This window comes from Falco rusticolus, chromosome 6 (genome assembly GCF_015220075.1).
Source record: "Falco rusticolus isolate bFalRus1 chromosome 6, bFalRus1.pri, whole genome shotgun sequence".
Lineage (NCBI taxonomy): Eukaryota > Metazoa > Chordata > Aves > Falconiformes > Falconidae > Falco > Falco rusticolus.
Genome location: NC_051192.1, coordinates 59257470 through 59282997, shown reverse-complemented (window position 1 = coordinate 59282997; position 25528 = coordinate 59257470).

Genomic DNA, 25528 nt, shown 5'->3' with positions numbered 1-25528 from the left:
GAGAGGGTCAGATATCCTTAAGGGCTCAGAAATTACCTTGGTGTTTTATCCCAAGCAAAAGAAATAACTTCCAAAGAAAAGCCTACTGATCAATGGATGAATGAATAACCTCTTCCAGAAAGAATATAAGGATTAAGTAGAGAACCAGAAAGAATGAAAAACTGAACAAATAAACAAACCAACTTAGAAATAATTAAAAGAAAGAGCTTTGGCTAAAAAGAAAAGTTAAACCTTGCAGATATTGAAACAATTATTCACTTGCAGAATTATCTTAGAAAGAAGAAACAAAAATTCTGCAGCTCAGGATGAGTGTGTGACTATAGATAATAAAGGATTGTTCAAAACAACATGTTTGGTTTTTTTGTCTCAGGTCTCAAAAATCATGAAAAGGTTGAACATGGGGCAAAGGCCTTCATCTAATGCAAACAAGATGGAAGCAATCACACCTCGGGTGTGACAGAAACTCAAATATCTCATTATGTTCAAATAAAGGAACAGAATAAGCACCAGGATAACCCCTAGACTCAGTGTGATGTCTCTGTAGAAAAGACAAATGACAACAGATGCATTTGATGGCTTATTTCCAGCTGAAAGAAATATTAAGCTGCAATAATTTTGCAAGGAATTGGACAAATTTCAACTGTACATTTTTTGAAAGCTGTGTTCAAGAAAGGCTAATTTAAACTGGAACAGACACATAGAAGGTAGACTAGACACAGGTAGCAGAGCAGAAAACCTTCATTGATATAGCTCACTGAAATGAAGACTGAGACAAGATGTGATTCCTCTCTACAAGGATGCCATGGAAGCAAACACCAGGGAGTAAAATGACCATTTAGGATAAATGGCAAACTTGGCACAAGAACAAATAAAGACAGAGTAGTCAAGGATAAATTTAGGCTGGAAGATGGAAGAAGTTTTGTAAGAACCAGAGAACTGAAGTTAATTGATTCAATCATTCAGTACGACTACAGGAACAAATATCTACTCTTGCAGATAAATATTTAGAAAGGGATTTTGTAATGTCTGTGATTTGCTTGTACTGGAGGCAATTGGTCTTACTATCATGAAAGTGCCCTTCTGATCTTATGCTCCTACTTTTCTACTCCAACTTGTCATCATGCATGTTCTTACTGCCATTTGTCTAATTATTTCATACCACAGTTGCAAGAATAACAGCTCATTTCAGAGTCCTGAAAAACCTGCACTGCATACATAAATAAGCACAAACTGATTTATACAGAAGCCTTTTCATATCTGGAAAGTAGGAGTAGATCTGGATTCTGTGTCTGAAAGAGGTTGCTATCCAAATTGGTAGCCTCATATACTGGAAAAGGAAAGATGTTTGCTGGCTGTGTATCATCACTAACTAGTTGCTCTGATGATATGAGGGAGATTCATCCCTTTAGATGTCTATAATATTCTCTTCTGTATCTTAGTGTCTCTACATTCGCTTTATAGACAATGAAAAGGAATAGACACTTCCAGGGTTTGATTCATTCAACCTGTTTTGTATGACTATATTTGAAAGTGAATTGCATCCCAAAAAAAGCTTATTTCCTCTTCTTTTTAAAGGAATCCCAGATAAACTACACATCTCCTGGGCTACATCTATACTCACAACTTATAAACTGCCAAGGAATGTTCTGGGATACAGGTACTCAGTGACCTAGACTATAAAATTGTCAGAATGGTCCCTGGCATGATTTTCATCTCAGCCAGCTAGCACTATCCCCGAGAATTCCTGGACACAACTTGGGATTTAGTATCAGCAGGAACTGTTCCCAATGGGCAGTTTGGCTGCTAGTGGAATTTATTGCTACGTACACAGGCTGCTCCGTGCCAGTTGGCCTTCACAACTAAGAACAGCCCTGGGCACATTTTGTTTAGTAGGATGGTGTAGCTGTATTAGATAAACATCCATCTATAGTGTCCCCTCTTTAGGAAATCAATGCGGTGTCAGGTGGTGTAATTTTGGGAACTATATTTATTGTGCTTACCTAAACAATTGGCTTCAAGCAATCTCAATAAAGCTAATGAATACATGAAGACAAAGTAGGATCCACTGCTCAAAGGTAAGAGAATGTTATAGTTTAGTAAAATGAAGCTGTACTGAAGCTGACACTCTTTGACCTTAAAATTCTGTGGTTTTTTAAAATAAGTTTTAGTCCCTTTCACGTTAAAAATAGCTCATGCTGCTAATCTAGATTTTCTTTAGCTATTTATTATCAAGGTCTTATAATCACAGCTACAAACTGTAGCAATTTTTTTCTTTACCTGGTTTTGCCAAGTCAAACATTTAGAACAGACAGTTTTAACATCCTCCTAAAGGAAGAATGGATTTGATGTTTGTGAACTGCTGTCTTCACATGGCTTTGGAATCAAAAGCAGAGAAAATTTTTAGTGATGTCACAAGCTTAGTCTTCTTATTTCAGACACCTGATGTAATTTTGTCTGCCCATCACCACTCATTCTTAATTATTTGGAATGAATGGAGTTACAAAGACACTCAAAGCTAAAGCATGCAGGAAAAGTATAATATATTGATCATGAGAAACCCTTCCCCCACACACACTTTGAAGGAAAGTATTTGTATTACAGTTGTGATTCCTGATGCAGAGGTCATGACAAATGGCAGTTTTGACATTAATCGTAGGCCTGAATGAAATTCAATTCTTAATGCTATTTTGGGGTGTCTGTGTGTGTATGTACATGCAGCAGGGGAATAATGTGTATGGTTTCACCCAGAAGAAGGACTTAAACTGGAGAAGCTGATTTGAAATCACTGAGACTAAGAAAAATTTTATTAGGCATTGTGCAACTATTTTCTGGGAAGCAGTTTCTGTACCAACCTTCCCCCTTCAATGATAGTTGACAGATAAGATCACAGATGAGTAAAAAAGAATGGAAATAAGTGCCTGCTTTCCTGACTCTCAGCCCAGTAGTGAATTTATATATTTTTTTAGATTTCTTAGAAAAACAAACCTATAAGCTGTCTAAAGGCACAGTGTTAGGATATATAGATGTATAGGGTATATAAACACTGCAGATCGTGTAAATATACCTAATTAAGTAAGGTTTTAATGCTATGCTTTGGGTAACGTTACCAGTCTGTAATAACATACAGCTTTATACAGACTGCAAGTCTCCATTACTGGAGAAATTGGGTGAAAAGTTAGGAACTTCATCCCTATTAAGCTTTGCATTTCTGTTACTACTCTGTGGTAATACCTGAACAAGCTCAGCTGCACCTGTTAAAGCTGTGGTACCTGTAGTAGAGGCTGACCTAGAAAAAGTGGACTTAAGTTAAGAGCTTTTTATATTAAAAAATTGATAAGTGCTCAGCACTTCATTTTATTAATATACATTTTTAGTTCTCCTCTGCTTCCCATGCCACAGACTGAAGAACCTCTGTTGATAACAGCATCATGCGTGGTGGATTGTCATGCACTCTGACACCTTTGTTAGGTTTTCTGCAGAACTATTTCTAGCCCCTGTAAGTGCATTTCCTTCTGTTGTTCTTCTGCACTTTCAGAGGAGTAACTTACCAACCAGCCCAATAAAAGGATGATTACTGGAGACAGGCCAGCTGTGGTTTCTCTTGAGAACTTTGCAACAGCCCGGGTGGAAGAGGAACTCTGTTAGATTCCCCTAGGCTTGCTGCAGTTGGGAAAGCCTAAGGGCATACATCACCTCATGTGTGGCTTGTTCTGTTTGCTTTTACACTTGACAGGCTCCTAAGACTCAGGAATGCACATCCTTGAATAAAAACTATCTATACAGTGTGAGCAATCATTACATCTGATTAGGAAGCATGAAAAGAAACACACATGTGGTTGACTCTGCTCCTCTGATGTCTGTGGCTTTTTGCTGACAGGAAGGAAATCCTTTTTAAAACTTATTTTTTTAAGAGTTCAAATAGATTTCAAACTATGTGAGCCAAAGCTTGCTCTCAGTTACACCCATGCACTCCTATTGACTAGACCATGAGAGTACAGGCATCTCTCCAGAGAGAACGAGCTTTGCTTTGGTTTTCTGAAGCGTTTCTTAATCTGCATCAAACTTACAATAAAATGACCAGACTAAGTTTCCACACACAACCCCACTCCCCTTCCTCCTCCTCGTCATCTTTGTTAAGTATGAATTCCAACTGAATGAGCTGTACAGGAATGTCCACAGAAATATAAGGCTCAAGGGACTATCATGATCTTTTCTGTAGAGTGGATTTTTGTTGATTATTCTTCCTTTGGACTAGCTGTCAAGCTGTTAAGCATGTCTGTATCAGGTAGGAAAATGCAAAAGATACACCTGGATAATCACCTCCCCAGCATTACATATAATTTAGAAAGTGCAGAAAAGTGCCACCTATGCTATTGGTTAGGTTGTGCAACTTCAGGCCCTCTGCATAATAAGCTTGTCACCCCAGCAAGTACAGAACAGCAGCATTGCCACCTTGTAGTTTCTAATTCCTGAGTTGGCTTGTTGTCTTCCATCACTGAAACCTCTTTGCAGTCACAAACATGAGGTAAACATGTCCAATGTCTTGAAATGCCTGCTGTGTCTCTTCTATGGGACTTGAGCAAATTTAGGTAGAATGCTGGCATGTGAGTTCAGAAGCACAGTTCAAAAATACACCTGAATCACTTAGGCAACTAAGGCAGCCATGGGATTTCTAAAAAATCAGTTTCCATGCAAATTTAGGCACTTTCTTGAGATAGCTAGGAAAGATCTCCAAAGTCTGACCAAAATCTTTTCTGTTCTTTTGGAAGTGTTGATTTTTCTCTACTATTAGCTTAGAAGAAGTGCATGGTGATTTTGCTCCTGGGTCAGATGTTTCAATGAAGTGCTTAGATTTAGAGCTGAAGCCAAAGTTGTATCTGGACCCTTTTCTTTCCCTTCTAAACTCTCTCCAATAGGCAGTTTTGGTGCAGAAGGACTGTTACAAAAAATATTACATGATCAGTGGTAGATTGCATCCTTTTCTACAGAGCTGGAACCTCATCCACTAAATATTCCCTAACCTGTATTTATTAGGTTGATTATTTCCCTGTAACTATGTCATCTTGCACTTGTCTCTGTTGGGCAGCATCCTGCGTTTTATCTAGGTTAACTTGCTTGGGAGTGTTGGTAATTTTCCATTAAACTTTTCCTTAGTGTTTTTAATAACATAAATTTAATAACATAAATTTTTAATAACATAAATAACATAAATCCAATGCCTTGGATTAGAGTTAGAAATAACAAAATAGATGAGAGGCTCTTTTTGAGCTCATTTTCTGCCCATTTAATTTAGGAATTGCAACAGGTTTTCTCCATTCATTGTGTCAAGATTTGGCGTGCATGAATAGTATGAAATTGCTTAAATAATGTTTAGGTTCAGAAGCCATAATTACTGAGTCTGGCATTATATAAGGTGACATGATTATAGCTAGAAGTAGCTTACTGATGTCAAAAGGAATCCAGATATTAGGAGAACAATGCTTTATCTAGCCTTTTGTATCATCCAATTTTTACAGTCAACAAATGTGTTTGTCATAAGTGTCTAAAAATCTGTCTCAACACAGGCAAAAAAAAAAAAAAAAAAGATTTTTCTAACAGCACTGCACAACCATTTAACACATAATCGGAAACAGATAAATTATGAAAACTTAAACAGAACTCACTAAACCACACTTCTTACATTACAGACATACACTGTTATCATGGTACATCATATATATACACCATAGAATGGTCTAATATAAGCGGAAACTTTTTCCAGTACAGAAAAGAGGCAACCAGAACTCTTAACACATAATTCAACTATCTGAGAATTTCACACACGGATCTACATTTTTGCAGGATTACTCATTCTGTCAAATATGTTTTATTAAGTACTTTAAGGAAAGGTCTATTTTCACACTAAGAATATGTGAAATGCCTGGGCATTTGTGATTTTCATGTGAAAACCATTACCTTTTATAAAAAGGTCTATATTCCTTCACGTGTAAGTATACTGCATTTTTCTTCCTAATGTTCTCACTTTGACTAGCAAGACTGTCTTTGCTTTAAAGGATACATGTCTAAGTAAAAAATTTCATGAAACAGTATCCACTTAGGGATTCATAATGAGATTCCAAAAGCTGTGTGATCTGAGTTGTTCTGCATGCTCCTACAAATATTTTGCACCTGACTTCTCTTCCCTCACAGTAGTGTTGTTACTTGATTTCTGAGGCAAGAGAATAATGAATGACATACAACAGCCTGATTCCCCTATGCCATGTTATCCACCCAAAAGCTTAGTTTGGGCACACAATAAAAGGGCCATACGCTCTGACTAGTCAGTAAGTATTTGTGACAGAGCAAACCGATGATGCATTTCCTACCCTCACGGCAATTTTACTGGCCTTGATGACTATGTAGTCCTCATTATTAACATATCATACCCTACACACTGTTGAGTCTCAGAAAGATGCTAAGCAGCTGGAAGCTTATGCTGAATGCCAGAAGGGAAACAGGCTCCCACGCACAGAGCTTAATGTAACAACAATCCTTACTTATTGGCAAGAAAAGGTGGGGGTGGGGGTGGGGGTGTGGGGGGTGTGTGTGTGTGTGTTTGTGTGTGATGGAGGTTTAAGAAACTATAAATCTTTCTCATCTTCTGTCAAAAACGTCACTTAGGCTGAAGGCAAAGAGGTAGTTCCAGTGCCAGCCCCTGACTTCAGGGGACTTGATTTGGCGAAAGGACCACACTCTTTGCATGTCCTTTCTCTCCTTCTTCATGCTGTGCATCATTTCAGCTGACAGATTTACACAGGAAACCTGGCTCAGCAAGGCCTGCCGTAGTTGGTGGCAAACAAGAATATGAGGGAATTAACTTCTGGCCTGCTGACAGTGGCTAAATCTGCCAAAGCAGAGCTGGGTAATTTGGTTTCTTTCTTTTGTTGATTTTGTGCCAGCCCACAAGAGAGGATTAAGCAGCTAAATTCTGCATGGAGAACTCTACCCCTTTCGCTCAAATCCTATTGTCTTGATAGAATGACAGTAGCTGGTTGTGCCAATCTTTAACATCTTGCTGGCATTTCCCCAGAACATATCAGCTTTTGGTCCCTGAAAAGAGGGATTTGTTAAAGAAGTAATGTTAAAAAGAAATAAAAAAAAAAAAGGCAGAATAGGATGAGAAGCCATGGAGTAAAAGTTTTGCCTTGTATTAATTAAAGGAACAAAGTTCTCTAATCCTGATGGAGACTCCACAATGAAACATGGGTAAGTCCCTAGCTCTCCTGTCACTGTAGCACATTAAGAGTGCTCATTCTCTGTTATCCACACACAGTATTTGTTTAATTCAGGAGCTGTTCCCTGTTGAGTTCTGAGAAGCTCTGCATTCATTTCACTCATTAACTTTGGGTAGAGAGCCCCCCAGAATAAGGTCTTCATTTTACTATTGGCAGAGTGTATGCATGTCACAAATAAACGTAGGAGGAACCTTTTTTTTTCCCCCAAAGCATCAAACCTCTGAAAGTCAGATAAGCTTACAGTGCTAAGGAGAGTGGGTGGCAAGGACAGGTTTTTTATTTTCCATCTCAAAGCCAACATCCTCTAAAAAGACTTAAGTCTAAGGTGCTTGCAGACTTCAACTGTTCTGACGGTGAAGGCTGTCTCATCTGACTTCCTGGTGGCACAGGCCTGAGGGCTCCATGCAGTGATCCCTGCCAAAGGCCTTTCAGGGGGTAGAATAAACCTTCCAGAAGGACACGCGGCCTCAGGATGTGGTCTTCAATGGGCACAGGAGTCTTGCCATCAGGATTACATATTCTTCTGAAGGGCAGGAAGGACTGGATTTACTCATATCACACTCCAACAGTTTGTGCATTTGAACATGAAGAAGTTTGAAATGTTATTAGGTACTAACTTTAACATTAAACTCTAATGTTTTTGCAGGTTACTTTTTAAAGTATCACCGCGTTTCTGAATGAAAACTCCAATGTGAGAAGTAAGGAAGCTGAGGATACTTTCCTTTGAGCTAAGTAACACCCATGTTAAACAAAAAAGATCACTGCAGTGTTTCTTCCCAAATTATTTTCAGTGTGCCCTCTACAAGGCATCAAGATTTCCACAAAATTTAGTCTCATATTTTCTTGGCTGCACTCAAAAAATAACAAAATGATGGGGTAACTTCCAGACTAGCTCTTCTACTCAGCACTGTATTTAAGGTGAGACTACTGTAAGCCAGGGCATTATCTTCAGGAAAGAAAAATGCCAATCTGACATCTAGACAAGAAAATGTTCCTTGATTAAAGCAAACAAATGAAAACAATTCATAGGTCTTTAAAGTTGATATTTTTCTCTATTTAATTCCCTATTCTTATTTAATGGTGTTAGTTGCTTATTTATCAATTCTAACACAAAAATTTGGATTAAGCCAAAGAAAGATGATCCAAATCTAGATTTCACTGATTTGCAACCAACTTCACTTTCTTAATTTTACAAATGTATATCTTATTCTATATTTTTTTATGTATACACATAGATGTATTTATATCATTCAGATTTCTAATATTAACGTTTAAGAAGTGCTCATGCAGGATTTTGAGTTATGCTTTTGCGTTTGCTTTTTTAATGGAACAGTTCAAGCTATATTATTCTGAGGAGAACAGTTGCAGAAGGTTGGAACAAGGCAGTAAGTGAGGGAAACTAATGCATCACTGACAAAATCCCAGTCTACTTAAAAAAAAAATTCTTGTTGACTTCAGTTTGGTCAGTGTTTCTCAGCAGCCTTGATACATATTTCCTTTCTTTTGGAATTATATTATCTTTCAACATAAACCAATACCATAACCTCAGGGAATGATGCTCCAGAATGGGAAAAGGCCATGACAAACCAAACTATTAATACTATAATCAAATCTTGTTTGTGAAAATCTGAACATTTTTACCAATCTTTTTCCCTAAACTATCAACCCTCTTTAGTACCACAGCAGAAGGATATACAACATACGTCTGTCATGATGACACTGTGGTACGTTTTCAAGGTGTTAAACTGGGTCTGACCCCTTACTTTTATTGAAAACAACAAGTCACAGGCTGAATAAAGTTCTGCTGAACCAACACTGAGGTGTGAGGGGTGCCTTTCTAACCAGATTTCAAAAATAATTTAACTTTTAAGTACAGAGTTTAAAAATATTTTTTAAAAACCTTTCATATGCATTGACTTGAAATTAGCTCTATTTTTAATTTCACCACTGTCAACTTTTGAGTGCAATGTAATTTTTTTTCTTGAAAATAAGGTCATTACTCTTAGTATATCTTCATCTAGGAAAGGTTTTTTATATTCATGAACTGCTATTACATTACTGGTGTGAATTAGATTAGACATTATAACAATTTAAAAATATGTTATCAACATATGTAAGAGAATATATTTCAGTATTTTCAGAGTTATTGCACACAATCATCATTTTGTGCTGATTGATAGAACAGAGTGAATTTGTATTAACTATATTTCAGCTGAAGGTCATTTACAGAAAAGCATTCATTATAACTAAGAGGCAAAAGTCTTATATATAAAAGAGTATTTCTGTTTCCACATAGGAAAACTGCATTCTAGCAGGTCTATCTGCAATTAGTGCAATTGTACCAATTGCACTCAATATAGTATTTTACGGTAAACGAACATATTTTATGTTAAACCTTTTGGAAATTGTCATCAGTTTCTGGAAACTGTATTTACCTGGTCCTGCACTTGAACACATATAAGTAAAGATAATTATGAAATAAATACCACAGTCTATAAGAAGCAGGCTATCCTCACACATAATAGATACAAATCCAACAGGAATGGAAGGACTGTGTGGGAACTATAAATTGGTGAAAGACTCAAGGACCTCATCTAGAAATCTTTTTTCATTCTTTTTTGGTAGTTCCTAATCTGGTTTCATGGTCAGATTGAAGCTGACCAGAGTTAAATAGAGTTGAAGGATCAAGGCAACTGCAGCCAAGCAGACTGTCTTCACAAGGACAGTATGAGCACAAGCAGAATTTGTGAAGTGGCCTAGAAAGGAGCGGTAGAAGGCAGCAGAAGGCCCAGGATCCTTTATCTTGCAGACCATGCAAACAGTGGAAGATCTGAGAGGTTTTGGTTATAGCAAGCACCACAGGATGAAGGTAATGAGATTTACTTACCAGCCCGTCATTGAGTTGAACACACATTCTGATTTAGGAACAGCTGTTGATCTGCTGTGTTGTTCTTCATGTTTTACTCCACAATGTATTTATAATTTTGATCCTTACTATCTTGAGACAATTAAAAAACTCTAACCAAACAAAACAAGTCAGATTAACAATCTCCACCATTTTAAGTGTTGATACTGAAAACATGAGGGCAAAAGTCTCAAGTCATTTGTCACTTTTAGCTCATTCTGTGTTGGAGAAACAAGACTGTGGAAAACTTGTCTTGCATACAAAAAAAAAAAATCTGGCATATGTGTACTGTGGTATATCACCTTATCAGGATATAGGTGGAAATTCAATTGCTTTGAAGAATTATATGGGCCATTAAACTATCTGTTATGGAGACATGGATGGATTGACACTCTGCAATGGCATTTGAATTACTCACCTCCCTGTCTCTGGCAAATGTTTCCAATTTTTTTTTTCCCCTGACCTAGCCTTAGGCTGATAAGAAAAGATAACATGAACTTAAGAGCCATGGCAAATTAGTTTATCATCACTACTAACACTACCCTCAAACAGTCCAGGAAGCCTTCCAGCAAGGATTAACAGTATAATAAAGTTGCATCTAACATTTCTTGTGTTCATTTATCTAGAATGTTTGCTGGCTATGTTGAGTGTATTTTATTAAAGGTATCTGCACAATTACCTTGAAGGAATAAAGCTCAAGCCTATTAAATTACTAACATCCAAGTTCCATGGTGAACTTAAGAGGCTTGTTTCTGTTTGGAGGGATACTGGCATGGATTACCAGCTGCATAGATTATAAACTCACTATTGCTCATTCATGCAAACTCTGGTTTGAATAATCATGCCTAACTTCAAAACCTATCAGAAACACCCTTTATCTGAAAATGTGAACAAGAAGCCTGTGAGAATGGTATCCAGAGGGTTTCCTGCCACAGTTGAACTGATAATATTGTAAGGAAAAGGAGTTTCATCATTCTGTTTCTTCATGCAACAGTAATATTATACAACAAATTATCAACTAGATTTGGATCATTTTTGTGCAGTTGTTTCATCTTCTCATTAGTCCATACTTCTGTGGTGCTCATATAACATTTTAGATACAGTTCTCTGAAGACATACATGCACTCAGCATCTGCATTTTACAGAAGGGGAATATGAGGTAGTGCTATCAAATGACGATTTCAAGGCATTTCAAGGAAATGCCAGAGACATGAGACTCTTGTTTAAGCTTTGTGCTTCTTTTCATTTATTTACTGCAGCTGACCACATGGTCTGTAACATTATAAAGAAAATTTATTTTGCACAAAACATTTTTTTTTGATGTTAAAAATCTTGCTAAAAGACTATTATTTTATGTAGACATTTTGGGCTTGATCTGGAAGAGCTGAGATTTCTACTAACTGATGACTTCAATTCTCAGAATTAAGTCCTATTTCAGTAGAAGCAATATATAATTCATCTTTTGCCACATTCATCCTCTACCATTAACTGTCATGAAAAGTCCAAATAAGATGTTTTGTTAATTCCTTAGGGCAAACAAAAGCAATTTAAGAAGTATTAATAACCAAGCAGACATAATTTAAAGTGGTATTAGGAGAGGAACAGTGGAGCCAATAATAACATCGTAGAAAGTTGGTATCTCTGTACTATTTATAATCAGAGAGGGAAATATGGTCTGTTTCTTAGTCAGTAATTCATATTAAAAGTCAACAAAAAGACACTGTTGCCTATAGAAAATGTCAAATCCTCAGGAAGAAAAGGAGACTGTCCTTTTCAGTGTTCATGTATTGGGTACAGAGGAAATGGCTCTCCAGTCATGTTGCTTTCCCCAGGAAAGTGTAAGTGGCTCCCAGGCAGCCTCTTTCTATTCCCTGCCTCTACTTCTCCTCATGCTTTAGCCATCATGCACTGTCAGATCTTCTCTCTAGATTAACAGGCCCGTTGGCAAAGGTGCTCTTGCCCCGTTTCATCTGATGGAGCCACTCTTTCTCTCCAGCAGTCTTCATTTCTCAAAGAGGATACATTTCAAGTCTGACAGGACTCAGGCCAGATGGACAGACCATGTATTCAATACTCTGGTAATTCAGTTTGGATAGCTCTAAAATTAACATACTGTTAAACTGTTTCTCTTTGGGGTTTTAGCCTTAACTGCTATCTGAACAGAGTATCTTCATTCTTACATATTGAAAGACAATTTTGAATATGTTATTACTATTTACAGCCATTGATACAGCTGTCAAACTTTCCATATTACCATCCTGAATACTAGATGGTATAAACCAAGTATTTTTTCTGCAGTTATTCACACTGCCTTCAACATATACTATTATTAAGACAGAACAAAATTGGAGTATTTAGAATTAGAATGGGACAATGTTCTACAAATACACTTCTCCCTGCACATGCTATGTACATACTAGATACTCAAAGCTGATAGATACAAAAACTTGAATTCTGTGGTTTTCTTAGTTTCCTAGGAAAATGCATCCAGACAGATTGCTTGTTATGCCCTAGTCTTATAGCTGTGGAGTCTCCATGGAGTATTGCCCTTGAGTGCTCCATGCCCTTGTGTCCATTAACATATCTTCAATTTTTGAGTCAGGTCATATTAGTAAATGGAAGACTTCATAAGAAATATTCAAAGGACATTTTGGAAGGATTGCACTTCCATTTCCAGTTGGAAAAGCTGGCATCTGAAAGTCTGGTCCATTTAGAATAATCTTTGGGAACTTCCTTTCCTTTTAAGCAGATAAATCAGGGATAATTTAAAAGCAAAGTACCTTTAGAAAATGCAGGTCAGATGCTTTCATCTTCATGACCTCATAATTAACTTTCCATTGTGAGATCTCTTCGGGTTATGGCTACTGATTAAAAGGTGAAAGGTTGAGGAGAAAGTGAATGACAGGGAATTACATGCTCCCTTTCCTTTTAAAGGCACTTCCTTTACAGCAGGTATGATAAATACCAACCTTTATTCATGTTACAGGTCTGAATTGGTGCCATATGATGATGAATTCCTATACAAAGACAAGGCAGGACCTGATTAAGAGTTAAAAAAAAGTATGAACACAGATGGAGAGACAGAACTTGAACTGGAAGATGGCAGGGACAGCTGACAGCATTATGTTTCCGATGAAAAGGGGGCAAAAATGTTTGGGGGGAAAAAAGAGAGAAAATTGTTCTTTTAGCCCCCTGACGCCCACATTTCAATCTGGAAAGAAATGAAAGCTTGTTTTGATCCAGTTCTGTGTAATGTAACCGAGATGGATGAATCACGTGCAGTTTTGACTCCCAGCACATCAAAATAGATTTCATTCTTTCACTTTCCTTTGCAAGGGATATAATCTGGAAGCTCTATGTATGTGCATGTATCTCCTCCTTAAAATATTTTATTTTATCAAAACTCCTATGAACCTGTATGAGTGCTGTCTTAAGTAAATTCTAAGGATTTGAACCTAGTATTTCCTGACACTCATATGAAACTGCCAACAGACTCATATTTGCTCAGACACAGCCTTAAGCAAGGATTACTGTAGAAATTCTCCTAGCCCAAAGGTAATCCAGATCTTATCAAAGCTCTCAGACTAACCCTTGCAATGCAACATCTTTCCTGTTTGTTTTGTTATAGTTGTGCCCCTCCCCAAAGATAATATGGTAATGCTAAGAGAAGCAGAAAATTAAAATTTCTGTCATGTCCTCAAACTTTTCTCCTAAATGGACAGTAAAGAACTGGAGCAAAGGGTCTGACCAAGACTAAAACAAAGGAGTTAACTTCAAAAAAAGGAGTTAAACAAAGAATTAAATGAACAGACACATGGGCATTTTCTACCTTTGTGAACCTAGGTCCAGAGTCAGGATAATCGCTATAGAATAATTCAGGGATTCTTCAAGTGATGTCCAACCATGTGATTCTAGTCAGATGGGTAGTCTACTGAAGGATTTCAGGCATGTTAAGTAATTACATTTAAAAATAAACAAGAAAGTATTTGGGCAACTTAATAGTTCAGTGATAGAAAAAAGTGGAGCACAAGCCATCCTTCAATTATGTTGGTTAACCTCATTCAACCTTTCAGTTACTATCAGCTACTTATTTTCTATGGTTAAGAAAAATCATCATGGATAGGAATTTTCACCAAAATGAAATTAATTTTTTACTTTACTGAAATATATTGTATATAGAATTTTACCAAGGCCTCTAGACAAGTAATTGAATTGCCTGCAATGCCTGATGTATCAAAATTCTTCAGAGATAGCATTTTGGAAGAATTATTCCATTTCAAAGGTTTCTTGATTTTATTTGTTTGGGTTTTTTTTCCAACAGTCCTCTGTCATTTCATTCCCTGCTGTTTTATACCATGGTACTGTAATCAATAGACATGAATAAAAGAACAACCATAAAGATGATTAAAGCTATTGATTCGGGGACTGAATATGCAGCTGATGACAATATTAATCAGGCTGCAACATTGATAGCAAACAGTAGGGTTTGCTAGTGGGAATAAAAGACCAATGACAAGACTGTAGCATCCATCATGAATGATAATAAAAACCTATACTTTACCAACACTTCTCATAACATGGGATTTACTACAGTTTTTTTATTATTAATATTATCCCAGTACTGTTATATAGGTCCTTCATTTATGTCTTGTATCTTGTATATCCTTGTATAAAGGGTACAGCAGAGACTACCTGTGAAAGGGTTTAAGAATCTAATATAAAAATTAAATTATTAATTATAATCTTTGTCTTGGATTTCTAGGCCCTGGCTTTGAGGAAGTCTGGCAGCTTTACTGTAATTAGTCTGTTCTAATTCAAACACATTTTAATTTTTTTTTGAAGTAGTTCAATGAATTCCCCCCTTAGCTGATGAATTAGGCTAGAGAATTAGGCACTTTCTGTTGACAGGACTTGTTTCAAACTACTTTGCAATGCTGATACTCTAAATCAACGCAGTGAATAAAATTAATCTGATTATGGTTTAGCATACAGTGATTGTTCTGTACGTATATCTTGTTCTTGCTGTAAAAGTGGTTCTTAAAATCCTGTTTTCTCTCTTAGCCCTGTATACAATCACGCACAGCTCATGGCTGCTGTCAGGCTGGAATGGCAGCATTGAGTTTCCATGGCCAAGGACAGCACCATCCCATCTGTGTTGATTGATACGGAAGACACCAGGTGAAATAGAGGTTGTAGCTTGGAGGGGAACCAGGAATTAGTACTTTTGCATCCTTCTAAATACGGTAGATGTTTAAGAGTGGTTGCTTTTGTAAGCAACTGTTTGTGAGCATAAAGTGGGAGAGAAGTTTAAAATAATGTCCCTTTTTTATTTAATCAACAATTTTACAATAAGAGCCAACTAAAATAATAATTAAAAAATCTAATTTTTATACAAGTAAGCCAAGGGAGACCATAACTTTAAATTATATTATAGAATTGTCACAATGTTGATTAGGAAAGTTAGAGTTAGGTTATATACGCTCTCACAGACAGCAATGAATAGGAATCAAAGTTAGAAAAAAAGTATGTTTGTATATGTATGTAAATAGATAGATATGTAAAATTTCACAAGAACTGATTTTTGTATTGTTTTGTAAAGGTTTATTTTAGATTTCTATGGAATGCCTCAAACTTGAAGACATACACACAGTACACTGTCTGTTGCCTTACATATGTTCTCTATGCAATTGTGCACTTAAAATTTTCATTTAAAAATTCTCCTGTATTATATTTAGAAGACAAAAAGTTCACATAGCCTCTTAAAAAAAAGATCTCCACTGTAGTCCTGGAGTGGTACAGTATCTTGAATGCTGCGGTGTCTAAATAGAGTGCTCTAGGAATGAACATTTTTTTGGCATCTACCTAATTAAGTTAAAAGTTAATAAATTCCCTTGGTTGCTCCTTTCTTCAGGAAGCATGCAAAAAATGTATTGAAGTAAGGAAGTTCAAGGTTTCAGTATCTGCTGCCCTTGGTCTTTCTCAGGAATTCTTTAGCTGATTACATGCTTCTCCTTTCAACAACATAAGCTTTGTATCCCATGTTTTGTAAAGGATCATTTCCCCAGCCACCCTCTCTAAGGCCACTCTTGGTCAGTTAGGAAAGTTAGCATCTGGATGTGAGTATTTCTACCACATACATTTAAAATGCCCAAGGGAATAGATTTTCCTTTGATTTTTTTTTTTTAAACAAAAGTAATCTTTGTAGACATCCTTATGATCTTACAAATGTTTTTTCTTATGTACAAGATTTGAAATTCTTTCAGATTTCAGTGCTTCCTATGTAATTTTTGCTCTATTTTCTGGATTAATCCACTTTTCCCTTTTTGTTAGCAATGTCAGTCAATGAATAACAAATAATGTAACTGAACAATAGAATGGGTTTACTCTGGCATATTGAGAATGCTATAATTCTTACTTCATAGTAAGATACAAGATCTGGGTTTATCCTTGTGTCAGCTCCACACAAGCGCAAATCCATTAATTTTGATTAAATTATGCTTTATGCCTAATTTATGTCAGTGTAATTGAGGAGGATTAGGGCTTAATTATAATTATACATAATTATCCATGATTATAATAAATGCCAACATTAAGTCAAAATAGTAGGGCTAAACTGTTGGGGATCTAAACCAAGATGATGAGTCGCAGTACTTAGAGCTGTCAAACACCTGCAATACATACTGGGGTTAGAATGAAAACCTAGCTCTAAATGTTGCGCTTTGGAATCCCCAAACTATAAGTTCAAAACTGGTCCAAATTTTTGACTATGCAAAGACCACAAAACTATTTATTGGTTATTAATTTTTGCACTCAGAAGATACAAATGATCAGGTTAGGTTTGTGAAGCCCTGGAGTGGGTGGAGCATTTATCAAATATTAAACTCTTAAACTGAAGTTTCTGAATGCTTTCCTATCCTTCCTTTTTGTCTTATTTGAAAAATATTCCAAAACTCTTTCCCATTTCCTCTGCCTAAGGATCCTCATGTTTTATACTCTTAATAGTTAATTGTGTTTCAAAACTAATAGGCCTATTCAAATGCCTAAAAATTACTCTTGCATTTAAAGGACATAACAGTTGATTTCTTTTCACTGCTATTTGATATTATTCTAAGAAGAATAATTAAAAACAAACCTGGCCTAAAGAATAAGAATTTTTCAGAGATGCAGCTAACAGATTGCTTGTATTATATTAAGAACTAAAGGACAAAGAGAAGATGAAGGTATATACACTGAGGATGCAAGACAAGTCAATGGCATGACTAAAGTCTAGTGGTTCGTTACCATTTTCAGAAAAATTCTCAGCTTTGTTCTTTCACCACTGACACAGAATATGACACACAGACTTTGCCCCTGGCGATCTTCCTAGAAAAGATATCTTTTGGATTTAAGAACTTCTATAATCCTTATCAATGTAAAGAACACATTTTTAGAACACTGAATGTTCAGTTTTCAATCTGGAACTGCAGTTAAGGTTTTCTTGTTCTTGATGTTTGATGCCATTGCATCAATTGGTTCACATTTAGAGCTGAATTTGCTTAACATGCCATGTAATCACAGTTGGTCTGAATTCTCTTGTTTTCACTTGCAGCTCTGCTTCACTATATTTTAATTTTTTTCCTGTGTTCTCCTCCCTAATATTGTGCAATGATATGTTTTTTTAAGAAAGGTAAAAATATAGACATTTCTCCCAGTCGTCTTCTTATTTAGGGTATTTCCATCCCTCCCTTCCATTGCTGTAGTCTCTGCAGAGCTTACGTTAATTAGGATATTAATCCCTAGACTGATCTTTTGTGGCAGGAGGTATCAGGAGGGTCCCACTAATCAGTAGAATGGTCAGTGAACATTTGAGTAAAGGCTGTCATTTATACACCACCTTCCTTTTCTTAATACAAGAAATTGTAATGCAGAGTGGTTGCCATTTGTGCTGCTTGTGTAAATCAGTCATAGCTGTACATCTAATGAACATGGTCTTGGAGACATTTGCTTATTGTCAGCCTCTTCAAAGTCCTGAATTGGAACTTAGGGCCAATTCTTCTCCTAGGACCAGCACTTCCCAAGGAGTGCAGCCATCTGCCGCATTACACTTGGGGGCTTTGGGGCATTTATCTGTTTTTGTTTTATAAAAGAAGTACTAATTCCTTGTATGTGCTTCTAGGGGACAAATGATGCTGTCTGAGCTGTAGATATTTAGCAGCTTCCTTGAATTTAGGGCAGGTGAACATGGAATGCAAATTCTGGGCAAAAGCCATGAAAATAGCCTGTGATGGAACCAAGCACTCAACTTTGATCTTACAGCTGGTAGACAGAAGCCCTTATCTTTGGATTACTCATACTGATTCAAACTTTTATTTCATCCTTACTCTTGGGATATAGAATATAACTTCAAATTAAGTTTTGCACTTCAACTTTTTTTTCAACAAATTTGTCTTGGTCCAAGAAGAAAGGAAAAACCTCATAACAGCTTGTGGATATATAATGAGTTTTGTGTCACTTATCTATAACTATGCTGGGTATTTTTCTGATTTTTGCGATCATTTAAACCTGGAAAATGAAACTTTATGTTAAAAAAATACCAAAATACAATGTTATATGCATTTAATGTTTAAATTTCATTTGGAGCAGGGTTTCAGTCTCCGTATAAAGTTTTATTTTAAAAGAAAATGCTTTTTTAAACAGGAATATGTTACCTTGGAAAACACCTGGTCACTCATCTTAAATATTTTCTTAATTAACATGTGACATTGACATTCATTCCATGGCCCTGGAAGCTCTATAGCCATGAAATATTTTACCTGTTAAGGCCTAGTACCTCCTTTCCTGTAAATCCATTTGCATTTGAATGCTCTGTGGAGGGAAAAATGCCGCTGAATTGCTAAATTTTAGTTAGTTAGTTAGTTAGTTAGTTACAGTATCATTTACTGTTACAGAGCTGTTTAAGCAGTAATATGTTTAATTTGTTACCATGACAATTTCATAGAAAAATTGTAGCTAGTTTCTAGCAGTAGTGAAAAGGTTAACCTTCTAGTAAATTAGATGGATAACAAGGGAAGCCGATTAGCAAAAAGAGGAGCTCAGTCACTGACCTTACAATGCTTCTTTATCTTTTACATTCATCTCCCAGGATAAGTCCAACACTGCAACATAAAGCCAACGCTATGGTTTAAGTATTGTATTCCCAGAGGAACAGTGTATTACTTGTATATGCTTGGTTGCTTTTTTTGCTGTGAGCTTCTGAATCATATAAGAACAAGTTTATTCATACATTTACCCCTTATTTAACATGCTTATTGAATGGGCAGGAATCTTCTGAAAGGATAGAAGTATTAAGATGTAGCTGACACAGAAAACAGATGAAAATCTTGGTGTTATAATTTTCTAAAGAAACAGTCAAACATATTGAATGACAACAGAAAACAAGTGTAAAGCATACATTTTTATAGCTGCAAGAGTCAGTACAGTGTCATACAAAAAATAGGAATGATATAATATTCTTAAATAATCTGTTTTATACCAATATGGCTTAGAAAGAAGACAATACTATATAAGTGGGATACTCAACATGTTACAAAAAAGTCACATCTTGATGAGATATTTGTCATTGTTTTTCTCCTATCATCCTCATTTCTTCACACTTTTTTGAATGTATTGTCTCAGAACTTGTCAATAAAGCCAGCTAAATTTTGAATCTGCCACTTTGGGTTGGAAAACTAGTTTTTCAGTGAGAAAAGTATTTAATCCACCAGTTTGTTATATCTTCTTTTCCCCAGAAAAACAGAAATTCGTTTTGGTGGACAGAAGGGACTGTTGCCACTTGCTTTTTGCACTATTCAGCTATAAGCTGCACTTGTTTCCCCCTTCCTTAAAGGTATTGTATGAAATTGTTGTACTTATGATCTGATCCTCTCATCAGCTCTGTTTATTGTGTCATTTACATTTTACTAACTGGTAGTTAGCTCAGTGGGAAGCTAACAAGCCATCATGGTCATATGCTGAACACTGTTTGCATGCAGGCTCAACAGTTGTTGGTATCCTGCACAGTTATTATTCTTCACTTAGGGCAAAACTGAAATAAAAAAGAGCAGGAAAGCAGGAATGTAAGAGAATGTTTTGGGGAAAACCTGAGGTCAGCTTCTTTTTTATACTCTGTCTTCGTGGTAGATGGCCCTTTTTTGCTTCTCATTCCTTTGCCTTATTTCATATTAAAGTTCAGAGACTTGTTTTTTTAAAAAAAAGACTTTCTGATTTCTTCATTAACATTATCCTTCTTTTCCCCTCAGCTTTTCTACTTTGCATACTACAATGCATAATTATTATTTAGATTTGTACTTCAGAACATGAAAGGACCATTATTTTTTATGTAAAGGATCCTATGCCTAAGTGGGGTCTCTGAGCAATGTTGCAATATTAATAAACAGTAATGAAAATACTGATAAATACAGAGAGGTTTAGTGCAGGAATTGCATTTTCCCTATGTGCCAGGCCATTAATGAGCAGAATTTTCATAACAAACATAATCTCTGTCATATACCAAAGTAGGGCATAGGTATATGCCTATACTGAAGCCTTAAACTATGAAACTGCATGTGAAAATTAATGAAATAAGAATTCTGCTTGCTAGAATTACTGTGATTTTTCAGTTCATCTCAAGTAGCTAACATGCTGCCTTCTACTGTAGCTGGGCAACACTGGCATGAGGTGATTTCAGTTTAACAATATTTGCCAAATATGTGTTCAATCCAGATCTTGCACATGGTTTTCCCAGCATGCATTTGACATAACCCATGAAGACCTGGGCTAGAAACCAACGCTATCTGTGTACAAAGATCGGCACCAAGTTATTTTTTTGGAAGATATCTCAATCAGCAGGGGACTCAGCTAATTTTTTTTTTTTTCCACAGTGTGCCTTCATTGCCTGTGTGTTTGAATAATCAGACATTTGAGTGATCCTTTCATCTCTTCCAGGGGGTTTGCAGGGACCCTCTGAACTAGGATGACAGGATTTGGAACCTGAGAGTTGGTGCTCTTTGTTTGTTGTGGCCTATCATCAGTCAAATCCAGTGTGTAGGTTAATAAGGCTTAAACTTTAAGGGAACGGTAAGCACCTGATTGACAAGCCTGTGAATAAAAGTGCAGTGGGAAGTTTTGTGTTTGTGAAGTTAGTATGCATGGAGACAACTGAAGATTAGAATAAATTGCAATCAGTTATATTAATGCAGGGAATCTCATTTGATGGTTTAACATAATTTTCTGGACTTTAAATAAAATTTCAAAGTATTTCATAGATTTCACTTGAAATTCTAAAGCATTTCTGGTTTGGATGGTGGTTTGTCTGATTAACATCAGAGCAATATATTTGCTTTTCTTGACCTTTTTTTTTTTTTTTTTTTTACGTACAAGTATATAACACAAATCCAAAAGCCACCAAGAACAACTTATAACAGTATTGAAAGTCCTACTATCTATCAGGATAAAAATGCAAAAAAGTAAGTATTATCCTACAGCTACTTCGAAGTCAAAGACGGTGTATAGTGCTTCAAATTTTCCTAAACATGTGCCTCAGACACTTCTTATTTTTAAGAAGTAATAGGCAGTGAGTGCATACTTGAGACACTCTTTTAGGATTTTCAAAGGATGTTCTGGGAGCGTGGTACCCAAATCACAGTAACTTACAATAGGATCCATACGCTTTTCATTTCCACTATTGTTTTGGAAATCACAGCCTCAGTTGTCTTTACCTTTATGTGTAATTTTAGACTTGGTTGAACATTTTTGAGCTAAGCTGACTTTCTTGACTTCCACCAGGAAATGCAGTTCTATAAAAACCAAAACTTTTGTCAGGAATTTGTTAGGAAACATATATATTTATATACACACTTTTTTTATTTTTTTTTAAAAAAAAGAAAGTCCTTTGGTTTTGATTTGATAATGGTAATAGAGTATCACAGGTATAAACCGTTTTATGGAAAAATAAATAGCAAATGTTCAATACTTAATATTTTACATTATAGTGTTTCAGTATCATTAAGGTACTTAATATTTAATATTATACTGTTTCAGTATCATTACGGTACTTAATATTTAATATTATACTGTTTTAGTATCATTAAGGTAACAACTTTGGTGTTTTTTTCCCCCAGAAATTCTGAAAATTCAGAATTGCTGCTGTGCAAAAGACTTGGGGTTTTTTTGTTTGTTTTGCATCAAAATTATGAAAAAAACATGGCATGACTTCAGGATCATTTCTGCTTGAAAGGATACTTGTTCTGCAACTCAGAATAGTATCTATATAATTCACACTGCAAAATCCAACACTCCACACATTAGAGAATACAAAATTACTTTGTAAGTACGTAAAGGGGGTCAGTTGGGGATTTCCTACCAAAATGATTGTCAGAAAGTGAATTTTCACATGTGCCATTATGAGAACAGTTTGAGCCAGGCAGGTTTCTCAGACTTGTAATGGCATTTATTGTCAAAACCAGAAGGAAAAATTCTACTCTATGCATATGGAATGCCAAGTTCCAGAGTCAAAAAATAAGAAACGGGTCTCATTTCAAAGCATCTCCATGTCTTTACTCACTTTATGGTGTGTACGTTACTGCACGACAAAAGGGGAGCTACTTGTGAGCTTTTAAGAACAGTGTTTTCTCTGGTCTTACTGAGCACGACTGAACTCAAGAAAACTGAGCTGGAAAACTAGAACAACTGCAGCTGTTGTGGATAGCATCTTCTTGCTTATGTTGTCTTCTGGGAGAGGGAAACATAGGCAGAGCAGAACAGGATGTTTTATGCTCTTGTGTGACTGGAGAGTCCATTAAATTCATTGTCTCTGTAAAGTCACTGATGTCACCCTGTGTTTCAGAGGTAGAATAGGAACACCTACTTGCTGAATTCTAAGTTTCTGTAACGAACCATTTTAGTAATGATTTGGGTCAGGCTCTGTGTTTATGCTGCAAACAAAAAAGTGCATATGCATCCGTTTATATCCAGGACACATTTCACAGAAATAAAGCAACACCAATATTGAATTTAAGACATGCCTGCTGTGGCTTACTCTTAAAAGAAGGCATGAAAACTGTCCAATCCAGGAAATTACAGACTTGGGTTAAAGCAATTTCTGTAATGTGGGAGTTATGAATTCAAATTGCAGAAGAGGATGGAGTCAGGTCTTCCACTTCCTGAACAAGTAATCTGAGCAGTTTGCCATTATGGAAAGAGTTAAGGAAACACTGATTAGATAAGTGATGGAATTGGACTCTGCTAACATGAAGTCCTCTGTCCTACTGTTTGGGATCAATCATTTGAAACACAAGTTGGTTGTGCTGTGGGGTCAGTTTTCCTGTGGGATTTCCCCATGCAGGGCCTGTTAGGAGAGGAAGCCTGTTGTTGCGGTAAGGTAGAGATCAGCTGTTGCAATGAACCACTTAAAATTTTATATAAGAGATGGAAAGCTAAATTAATTGAGCTTCTTGTATTGTCCAAAGCTACAAAGCTATGTTCACAGTCCTCTTTAGAAACACAAAAATGTTATACAAAACTTGGGTTGTCACCTTGCCTTTCAACTACTTTTTTAAGAGAATGAGAAATGTTTGTTTACAGACCTCTGAGCAGAAGGGGGTTCCATGTTTTCTTTCTGAGTAAACACAGGCACGTAATTTTCAGCCTGATGTAGAAAGACTTAATAGACAGATTAACTGTCAGAAGCTCAGATATGACCCTGTTTCTAGAGTTTAATCTAATGCTCCCCCCAGCTCCATTCTGCATGTCGGATATTTGATGATTTTTCATGGGTGCCTTATTCTTTCCATTGTATATAATGTTTTGCCTTAGACAGCCTAATCTAAGCAGCCTGAATCACCCTCCTAGTGAGTGTCAAGGGTCAGGTGCTTACTACTGAAAATGGCACAAAATTATTCAACAGCCCTCATACTGGCTAAAGTCTGCTACTGGTCACCTGCCACATGAACAGTTGTGTTGCACTTGATTCACTTGCAAACAGGTAATTTGACATCCACAGTTTCTTCCAGTGCTGCTTCCCCCCACACCTCTATGTTTTAGAACAAACCACCCAAGGTAGCATCAGTTTTCAGTGGAAAACGGTGTAGAAAATTTTCTGCTTTTTCTTATTTTGGGTACAAGACCAGATCATCACCCTTATTTCTTTCTTTAATGTCCATAAATGAAAAGACGACTCTCGGGGCTGTGGGATACTTAAAATTGACCACGTTGCATTTCTTTGAATACATGGGATTAGTCTGGGGCATTCCTCTCCCCCTAAATTGGCACGGGCTAGGTTATCTGCCCAAATGCTGGCACTTGTGTTCGAGAGTCAGCGCCTTTGATTCATGAAGCTTTGGCTTTGATACAAGCATCCCTGTTACCTCTTGCACTGGGGATCTGGCACAACCCCTGTTGGTACTTCCATGAGGACATACAATGTTCCAAGCCTCCCCCACTGCGTAGACAATTCCTTAGCGGGGCAGGCTTTCCAAACACATTGTTTCAAAGAAATGAATCACTCATTCGTGAAAAATGAAAAAAAAAGAGCACAAATACCATCAAAGCAAATTCAGGGGTTTGCCGCCCACATCACTGACATCATGCTGCCAGCTAGAGAGCGCTGAATAGGACTCCATACAGAGTCCATCAATGCCACTCTTTAAATGGCAATTGCCTGAAGGAGCTGCTGGTTTGTGATATGAGGTACTTCTTCCTTAGCAGGAGAAAGGCAGCAGATACTGGGATTTCGACGCAAGTCCCCTCAAACGGCAACAAAACACACAGTGGCTTGTCTTGCCAGGATGTCTCTTTATCAAAGGATTCTGCTCTGGTTTTGGAAGGCAATTAATTTATACTAGGGTGAAATATTGTTTTAAAAGGAAAAGACCTGTCTGATCACCAGAAAGGACTTCCTTTATTAAACTGGAGATTAGTTAGATAAGGGAAGCAATGAGGGCTTCTTATCATTTATGGACCAATTAAAACAGACCCAAGTGAGGTCTGCCCAAGCTAATCCCAGAGCTGGTGTGCTAGGGCATGCGATACATGGATGCACTGAGCTGCCTGGATCCAAGCCAGTTCACATCTGATGCACTGTTCCCACATCAGACGGTTCTGTGCCCAAGCTAATAAGCCCTGCCGAGAAAGTGCAGTGACAGGTCACTGTGGCAGAGTGCTGTGTTATACAGACAGGCTGGGCTTAGTGGCGTGAGTTTCCACTCGTGGGACTTCTACCGGAGGTCAATTTTATGGCATAGACAAGTTTTCAGTAATTCTGTACATCAAGGTCTTTCACATCTGTGCCTATGTTTTTACACTTTTACTCTTCTGTGATGTTCCTTTTCCTGGA